This window comes from Hevea brasiliensis, chromosome 8 (assembly GCF_030052815.1).
Source record: "Hevea brasiliensis isolate MT/VB/25A 57/8 chromosome 8, ASM3005281v1, whole genome shotgun sequence".
Taxonomy (NCBI): Eukaryota; Viridiplantae; Streptophyta; class Magnoliopsida; order Malpighiales; family Euphorbiaceae; genus Hevea; species Hevea brasiliensis.
The window spans coordinates 1563716-1574456 of NC_079500.1; positions in this window are offsets into that span (position 1 = coordinate 1563716).

The following is a 10741-nucleotide window of genomic DNA, read 5'->3' on the forward strand; positions in this document are numbered from 1 at the left end:
TAAAAAATCAAATTTCTTGCTACTGTTAATCTGCCAGAATTTGAAAATTGTATATTTATGCATATTCTTGTATTTTCTTAGGTTTTAATTGATATTTGATCTATTTTCTATATTCTTTTAATTCAAGAAGTGTTATAAAGTGTTTGGATCATGTTAGAAGACTTAGACCATTAGATAGTTGTAACTAATTAGGAATCTTAACCCTTTAGGAGACTAGAGTTAGAATCCAACGTAAATTGTTATTAATATATTTTTTATTTCTTTTATTTTCTTTAGTTTCTTTATTTTTTATTACAAACAAAATTGGTAAGTAGCCCTAAGGTAAGTACCAAAGAGGGCATTTGCGTGGAGCTTATATGGAGCTAAACGGGAGTAAGCCAGGGATATCATTGCCATACTAGAAGAGAAGACCCTTTTTTAAGGGTAGCTTGCCCTAATGGCAAATTCATTGACCAACAGGTAAGTAGCTCTAAACTTCTCGAATAACCATTGGTATGAAATTGTAGTAATAATAGAACTTTTATTTGGTAAATTAAAATTAACTTTGTTTTTAATTTAACTGACTTTTGCATGTAATTAATTTAAATAAATACTTTGTAAATTAAAATTAATCTTGTTTGTAAATTAAACTAACATTGGCATGTAAAATAAATTTAATTTAATACTTGGTAATTGTAAAATAAATTTGCATGTTAGAAATCTTTTTTAGGTTGTGATTGTTTGGGACTTATGTGATATTAGAATAAATTACACATGTACATAATTAACTTAGTTTAATTATCCTTAGGGTAACTTGGTGAAAATTAATTAATTAGGTTAAATAGAAACGTAGGGTTATTTGAAATTGAATTTGTTTGTAAATTAAATTCTCAATAATAAATTAATTTTAGTCATCTGGTAAATATCATTTAAATAATTAGCAACCCCATAGATAGGAATTACTTGTGCATGAAAATTGTATGTAAACAACAACCCTTTTTGTGAATTACTTGCGTGTGTAGGATTAAAATTGCATTTTTTAGGATAAAGTTTAATAAAGGAATAATAAACAAGACTTCTAGAAACATTAGTAGAGGACTGGCACTCGAATTAACGAGATTAGACCAGGCGTAAGGGGTGCCTAACACCTTCCCCTTACGTACCTACTATCCCGAACCTAGACATTGGGCTATGGTAATGACGGTTGTGGAAACTCTGCAAGGAGTAAGTTGCCATCTATGACCCTCGGAAGAAACACTGAATATGTCCCGGTTATTACCCGGGTGGCGACTCCTGTCTATCTATGCCTTCGTGGCATAAATCCTTAGTACCGTGGTAGTGTTATGGGAAGACGGTACTTACCAGTGGTTTGATTCTATTAGGATTGTATGAAGTGCATGTCTAGGAAATGCTGTCTAAGGAGGTGGTACTTAAGTGAGACCATTGTGACTCCACCATCTTTCCTGGGCATTACCTGGTGCATTTTATATAATTCTAATGGATGATATTTCGCCTCACGCCTCCCCCCTTGCCCCCACAGTTCTAAAATCACAAAATCAAAACAAAACATAGCAAATCCAAAATTTCTTTTAATAAATTTTAACATTTGTATCCATTTGAAACCTATTTGGTTTATCTACTCAGGTTTGTGTCCGTTAAAAATAAATATGAGGTTTTCTTCCTAATATTGGGATTATATTTCCCCATTATTGGAGTTTTGTTTTTTTCACTTAATGAACAGAATTTTTTTATGGTATTTTAATGATCTATTTATGCATGAATTGTTGATTTCTTTTTATTTGAAACTTTAAATCTTATAAGTACAGATAATAATTTTCTATAATAGACTCTGTTAGTGCGGTCTATTTCTCTATTGATATTTGATGATTTAATCTTTTCTGTGAACTATAAAGATAACAAATTCCCGAAAAGAAAGTATTCTGAAAGGATTAAGTACTACTTGAAAGAATATTTTATTATACTCAAATCATCTCTAAATAGAAGATCTTTATTGTCTGTGTTTATATTTTTTTTTCCAGTTCTTGAACCCTATTTTTTAGTTCTTTCTTCGTGAGTTATCTGACATTATTTTAATAAAATTTTTTACCTATTAAAAAAATTATCCGTTTTTTATCTTATGAAAAGGTTATATTATGTTTATCTTATAATTTTTATTAATTAATTATTAAACTTTATTATAAAAAAAAAAAACTTGCATGTAAAATTATCTTGTCAGTTGTCATTAATTAATTCTTTTTTTCTGTACATAATTTATCATCGAAGTATTATCATCGAGTTCTTTTTCCTTCTTATCTTTCAAGATTCTTGTTTTCTTATTTTATCACATCTCTACCCTAAATTTCATTTTTTAACTTCATTTGCAAAGTTTCTATTCACACTTCCCTTTTTCTCCAAATTTGAAGTACGAAGACTCTCCACTGCAATTATTGATCACTTTGCTCTTTCTGTGGTGGGGTGTGAGCAGACAAAAGAAAAAGAAAAAGAAAAAAAAAAAAAAGAAGTTTTTTTTTTTCTTTGATAAGTTAGAATCAGTTTTATTAATGAAAAAATAGTTAAAAAAAAAAAGAGATAATAAGTCTAAGAAACTAACCTAACATCAATAGATCTAATTCAAGACACTCAAATCTAAATTTAAAATGTTAACTAAAAAAATTTGATAAAATAATTTAACTGAAAAAACTAATAAGAGAACACAATATTTCAAGCATTAAACATTATTTTTTATTCAATGGAGGCACAATAATTGATGGACTAAATAGGAGGTGCTGTCTCTGTTTCTCAGTAAAAATGTAAATAATCTTAAAATAGGTAGATAGATAGATTTGAATTTGAGATCTCTCCACTCACTACATCTTAAAGATAAAAAAAGAAGACCGATCAAACTACTCTTAATTGGTTTTAAACATTAAACATTAATACTTTTTTTCTATAAATTAAACATTAATACTTATCAAACGAATAAAATCTCAAGAGTGAAAGTTGCCTAATCGGTTGCACATTGGTGGAGCTAAGCATCAGAGGGATTAAATGTAAAATTATAAATATCATATGTGTGAGCACATTACAAAAAATGTTAAAAAAGTATAAAATTTATTATCATAAGTTTACGGCAGTAATATATGAATTGTTGCTATAAAATTAAAGCAGTATATATTTTATAATAAAATTATAATTAGTGTAAAAAAATTATTATTGACATTAATAATTATTGCTGCAAAAATTTTCAATAATAACAACACATGCAATAATACCTTTTTTATGTACCATTAACAGCAATTGTTTATATTGTTGTTATATATTAATTTTATAGGCATCAAAATTAATAATTTTGTAAAATTTTTAATACTAATTTTAATATTTATTATAGTGGTATATGAGAATATATGTTAAATAATACAGTATAAGATTCCTATTAAAGTAATTTATTAAAATTTAAAAAGAATAATAGTATAAGATTCATAATTCTGATCATTGCATTCAACATTATATTATTACTAGAAAAGTATATTCAATCGCTTATATTCAATATTATTAGTAAAGTACTGCTGATGTGTATTAATACAATAATCCATTTTCATCCATTGATTATTAAAATTGAATACAAATTTTTAATTTATGTTATTTTCTATCGGTAGATCCAATTATTGTCGGTATAAAATCAAAAAAAATAAAATTAAAATTAAGGGAGAGAAAAAGTTAAAGAAAATATGGTAAAAATATAGAAAAAAGAGATGAGAAAAAAAAAAAAAAAAAAAAAAAACAAAGGATAGAGAAATAAATATTTTTATTTTTGCATCAACCACATAAACATTAATTTTTTGGTTCTTTTACTTTCTTTTATTTATTTATATTTTTTTATTGAAAGTCGTAAAAGATATCAAGAGCTAATTCATGATATCTATCGTTACATGCTAAGGCGTACATTTATCTAGTAAGATTATTGGGAATCTGATTAGCATTAGGGTGAGAGTTACTGTTGAAAAAAAGAATAAATCATATAAATTAGAGAGTATTAAAAAATAATTTAAAATTAAATTTAATAAATTTTAGTTATTAAAATATTAAAGTAACAAAATAATTTTTTAAAACTATTTTTTAAATATCATCTAAAATTTTATTTTGACAAATAATTTTAACTCTGAATTACAATGCTAAACATGTACTAAATGTAAATGCTTAAGATGATTTTAAATTGAATTATTAAAAGTGCGTTCAAATTTACTATTGGTTTTTAGTTTTTTTATTTTTTGAAAATAAAAAACTGTTCTCATTTTTTAAACTTTTTTTTTCAAATATTTTTTGATAAATGTTGTGAAAATTAAATAATTAGGCTAAAAAAAATCAAAGTAAAATTTCGCCATAATACGGGGAGAATTGTTACATGTTAGAGGGAGATATGATGAGGACAGCCAGACATGTGAAGCCATGGAGGAAAGTAGGCAGGCATTGACTAATGAGTATTACTAGAATCATGTGCTGGAGGCAGAGGAACACGTTAATAATGAGCAATTGAAAAATAGAAAACAAGGATCCACGCTTTAATGTTTCTGTATTCCTTATTCTTTCAGGAAAATAAATATCAATTTGAGGAACACGTTTTGTTTTAATGTTTCCATATTCCTTATTCTTTGGTTTTATTCATATTTATTCTAAAGTTCATTACACCACAAGCTAGGTCACTGGAGCTGAGCAATAGCCTAGTTATATTATTTAATTGCAAGAGACAAAGGCCAGATTGATATGGCACCTTTACAAGGCACAACACAAGCTAGATTATGTAGAATTTGCCAACCTTCCTTGAATTCCTTGAAATAATCTGGTAGACCTTGTTTTGTGTAATCAGTGGATTCAGGAATTCCGTGAACCAATAAGCTGAATTTTTAGGGATTCTTGTCAGGTTATTTTTATAGTCTACATAGAATAAACCAAATCTTGAAGTATAACCAATATTCCATTCGAAGTTGTCCAAATATGACCATGCAAAGTAACCTTTGATATTAACATGGTAATCCCTGCCAAAACCAACAATCATTAGGAGAATTAATTAAGGATTATCAGAAACCTCTATATTAGTATCTTCGAGTTTAGACTCACTTGAGAGATCCCAATGCATTCCACATATGCTTTTGATAATAGTTTATCCTAAATTCATCTTGAAGTGCTTCCTCAATGGAATGGGTTTCATTATTGAGATTGTCAACCCCTAAATTAACATATAAAAAAACTCAAAAAATAAGACCAAAATATATATAATTGTAATTGACTAGCTAGCATTCTTAAATGAAAAAGGCATTGATGCTTACCATTCTCACTAATGTAAATTACTGGATCATTATATGTATCTTTGGTGTAGTTCAAAAGATGTCGAATACCTTTCAAGAAAATGTAAAACCAAGATGAGTAAGCCTGCAAATTTTGATTTCTATGTTAGTGATATGTCCATAAATGTCCAATTCTCTTTTTACTATATTTTTATCATTTCATTTTTTCTTGTATACTAACCTGTGGACCAATGAGATTACCATCATAATCATAAGCTATAGAGTAAAAAGGAAAACATGTTATCAATTAAACTTTTTTAAAAAGAAAAACTTATCGACAAATAACATGTTTTTTGGACTTCTTTATATATATGTAGCTTACGAGTTTCAGTGACGTGACTATCAGTTTTATATCTAATATGATCTGGATCAATTAGAGCATTTGGTTTTGCATAATATGAAGTGTAATATTGTAACCCAATAAAATCATATGATCCTTGAAACAATTGAGTTTCTTTGTCAATAAACTTGAGCAATCTATCTCCAACTAAATCATGAACAATCCTTGGATATCGGCCATAGGTTAAAGGATCCATCCCCCTATAAAATATGAAATAAATCGTGTTTATTTATTAATCAAAGACTTATGTACATATAAAGGCTTAATCACTAGCTTATTTTGGAAGCAAGACTCACAATCCAAACATGAAATCAAGGGCTATTTTGGATGCCTCTATATCTTCTATTCTATTGGAGAGAGGTTCAAACCAGAAGGTAAAAAGTGTGATCCCAATCTTGCCATTTTGAGTTGCCTACACAATCAATATAATAATAAGCTCAAATCTATGTGCACTTCTACTTGAGAAAGAAACAATGTAATTAATTATATATATATAGTCTACATACCTTGTAATGTTCTCTATATACTTGTACAACTGCAGCATGAGCAAGAAGCAGATGATGAGCAACTATGCAAGGTTCAGTGGATGAGTTTCGAGCACGACATTGATGATTCACCTGTAGAGGTTTTGGCTTGAATTGTGAACTATATTTCTCTCTTTGTATATAAATAGTATACAAGTACAAAGTATATATAAGCTAGTTACAGATAAGAAAAATAATAAAGTATACAATTGAATTTTAAATCTGATATGATATCTAAACCACTTGAGAGAAGTATATGGCAATATCCAAACTGATACCCGAATACCCCCCCTCAAGCTAATGGCGGTAAAACTTAGAGCCGAAGCTTGTCATGGTGCTTGTCAAACAAACGTTGGCCTAAAGGCTTGGTTAAGATATATGCTACCTGATCTTCAGAAGAAAGAAATCGAACTTGGATTGTACCATTGGCTACCTGCTCTCGCACAAAGTGATAGTCTAATTTGAGGTGTTTGGTGCGAGCATGGAATATCGGGTTGGCACTGAGATAAATAGCTCCAACATTGTCACACCATAGGACAACAGGCTGTGGAAGAGGATAACCAAGTTCACATAAAAGAGATTGAACCCACATAACTTCAACAGTGGCATTGGCTAAAGCTTTATATTCACTTTCCGTAGAGAAGCGAGCTATTGTAGGCTGCTTCTTGGACATCCAAGAAATCAAGTTGCGATCGAGGTAGAGAGCATATGATAGCTGTAATCCGCAAGTGCACGGGTCACAGTAGTATAGTTTTAAAAATGATATCGATCCCACAGGGAATTGTGCTTAAATTGGAAATAAAAGTATAAGCTAATTAGAATGACAAAATTTAAAGATGTAAAATGAAATTTGGAATTAAAATTTGTATTTGAGGAATTTAAGCTAAATCAAACAATTAACTAAATTCATTAAACTAGATTGCTAAAATTTAAATTGAAATTGCTATTTATGAAATTTGGAGGATTTAAATCTAAATTCAATAAAAATTAAAGTGATTCTAGAGATTGGATTTTCCATATTATTTGCATGTGGTTTATCCCTAATTTAGCCAAACACATGAGAATTGCAATTTTGAGGGAAATCAATTCTTAAATTTTTGAAATCTTTTTCAAGCATCTCAAAGTTGGTTTTTATTAAATCAGACCCTGTTTTCACGGTATTTCAAACCTAACAAAAACCCAATTAATGCTCTAATTGATTTTTGGAAAGTTCCCCTTAATCTTCTTAGCTTATCTCTAACACCAAGAAAACCAAGTTTATTGCAAGATTATCTATCCCTAATATTCACTTTTCAGTCCATCTATTAAGGATTAAAGCTTAACTTAATGAGGGCCCATTCATCAAGCAAGGCAACTGTAATGGCCTGGCCCACTAGTGATATTGTCCGCTCTGGGCCGAAGCCCTCACGGTTTTAAAACGCGTCACTAGGAGTTACGAACCACCAACTTATAAACCCAGCATCTCTCCCGTGTTTTGTCGATGTGGGATTTGCCTAGGGTGTTACAATCCACCCCCCTTATGGGACTCAGCGTCCTCGCTGAGGTTTGCCCCACCATCGTTCAAGGTTGCACGCGGAGCGGCTCTGATTGTAACACCCTAGGCAAATCCCACATCGACAAAACACGGGAGAGATGCTGGGTTCATAAGTTGACAGTTCGTAACTCATAGTGACGCGTTTTAAAACCGTGAGGGCTTCAGCCCAGAGCGGACAATATCACTAGTGGGCCAGGCCGTTACATTTGTAGTATCAGAGCCGCTCCGCGTGCAACCTTGAACGATGGTGGGGCAAACCTCAGCGAGGACGCTGAGTCCCATAAGGGGGGTGGATTGTAACACCCTAGGCAAATCCCACATCGACAAAACACGGGAGAGATGCTGGGTTCATAAGTTGACAGTTCGTAACTCATAGTGACGCGTTGTAAAACCGTGAGGGCTTCGGTGTTACACTGATGCCACAAATGTAATGGCCCGGCCCACTAGTGATATTGTCCGCTCTGAGGCCGAAGCCGTCACGGTTTTAAAACGCGTCACTAGGAGTTACGAACCACCAACTTATAAACCCAGCATCTCTCCCGTATTTTGTCAATGTGGGATTTGCCTAGGGTGTTACAGCAACAAGCTCACAAGCAATAAATCAAAATGTAACAAACCTCATTTAAATGGCTAAATCAGTTCAAAACCACAATACAAAATAATATTTACAAACCCATCTCTAGAATCTCAAATAACTACTCACTAATCATAATTTCTAAACAAACCCAAATGTATAAATGAAGAAATAATGGAAATGTAAGCTAAGGAGTAGAAAAACCCAGAAAAATGTAGATGAAGCTGCTGCAGAAAAGTGCAGAACGAGCCCCTCTGTAGCTGTTGCTGCTCCCTTCACGTGCTCCCTCTTTCTCTCTTTCTTTTCTTGCCAAAAATGCCTCCCTTGCTCATTATCTCCAAAGAAAATGATAAAGGAGACTTTATATGGGTTAAGGGTCTGCCCTAGAATGGGTAAAAAGGGGGAAGGTTCCAGAGAAAGTGAGGTAAAAAGTCAGAGTAATGAGAATGCCACGTCAGCCATTTCCAGTAAAAACGACATAAGCTGAGTCGGTTGTGTCGCGGGTTGTGTCGCGGGTTGTGTAGCTCTCGGCCTGAATATCTGACGATCGACACAACCTGCGACATAAGCTAATTCGGTTGTGCTGCAGGTTGTGCAACAATCTGCCTGAATATCTGATGATTCGACACAACCTGCGACATAAGCTGAATCGGTTGTCTTTGCAGTAGTGTCGCTCTCGGCCATTTTTTTACTCATCTTCAAAATTTTTGCAATTCAACTTTAATCTCCTCCAAATGGCTACTCTGATCAAAATACATCAAATTTCTCCAAATTTACCCTACAAAACAAATAAATTTCAAAAATTAAACTAAGAAATGTGAAAATTGTAAAATTGACTAAATATATACTAATATCTATAATAATAGCTATTAACAAGGGTAAATTATGTACAAAAATTACTCCTAAATGATGATATAAAATGCATGCATCAGCATACCCATTGGTGGACCGACGATCATCTATATCACTACCCCAGTCACTATCCGAAAAACATTGCAAGTCCAAAGGTGAGTCTTTAGCAAAAAACCTACCATATGATTTATTGTGTTAAAGATAACGCAACAATCTCTTAACGGCTTTCCAATGATCATCTGTTGGATTATGCATAAATTGACACAATTTATTGACTGTAAAAGAGATATCTGGTCGGGTTAAGGTCACATATTGTAATCCACCAACTATTTACCGATAGAGAACACCATCATCAAAAGAGACTCCATTGAATTTAGTAAGTGGGGGAGTGGTGGCCATAGGAGTTTGACAGGGCTTGCAATTCAGCATTGATGCTTGAGAAAGAAGATCCACAATATATTTCTGTTGATTAAGCAATAAGCCAGCAGAAGTGTGATGTACCTCTAAGCCGAGGAAATAATGTAATGCTCCAATATCTCTAATCGGAAAAGCCTCCTTGATCTTAGACATGAACCACTATAAATAAGAATTGTCAGAACAAGTAACCAAGATGTCATCAATGTATATAAGGATGAATAAAGAGACACCACCATTGCGATAAATAAAGAGACTGGAATCAGCCTTAGATGCAATAAATCCTAGCTGAAGTAAGAAGCCAGACAAATGACAAAACCAGGCTCGTGGTGCCTGTTTGAGCCCATATAATGATTTCTGTAGCTTATAAACATAGGAGGGAGAAGCAGGATCAACAAATCCTTTTGGTTGGTCCATAAAAATTTAATGATCCAAATAGCCATGGAGAAAGGCATTAGATATGTCGAGTTGTCAGATTGGCCAACCATGTGCCATTGCTAAAGAGAGCACTGTGCGAACCGTTGACATCTTCACTGCTGGACTAAATGTCTCATCGTAATCTAATCCATCCTATTGAGAGTACCCCTTGGCTACCAAACGAGCCTTATACCTGTCTACTGAACCATCAGGTTTTCTTTTGATTCTATAAATCCACTTGTTCCCAACTATATTTTTATTTGGTGGTCTAGATACTAACTCCCATGTTTGATTCTGCATTAAAAAATTAATCTCTTGGGACATAGCATCTCTCCATTCAGAATAAGAACTGGCCTGGGTATAAGTCTTTGGTTCAAACTTTAGATAATCAGTGTCCTTAGTAATAAGATTGACAATACGCTTCTGCATAGTTTTAGGCCGTAATGTCCTAGCATGTGTGCGCATATCAGATTGTGCAGCAGGTTAGAGTGAGAGGAGGTAAGAGGATAACGAGATAAGTCAATAGACAGATTGAGGGATGGATAAGTAGACGCAGTCATAACTTGACTAGTATTAGAATTCGAAACAGAGTGGTTTGGTGAGGCAGGGGTTGGGAGATCTGATGACACAAGTTGTTGATTAGTAGTGAAAATTTACTGATTTTGGGAAGGAGAAATACTTGATGGAGATGAGGTTGAATTCAAAATAGGAGATAAAGGAGGAGATTGATTTAGTAACTGACCTGAATTTGCTCCAGTTGCCAAG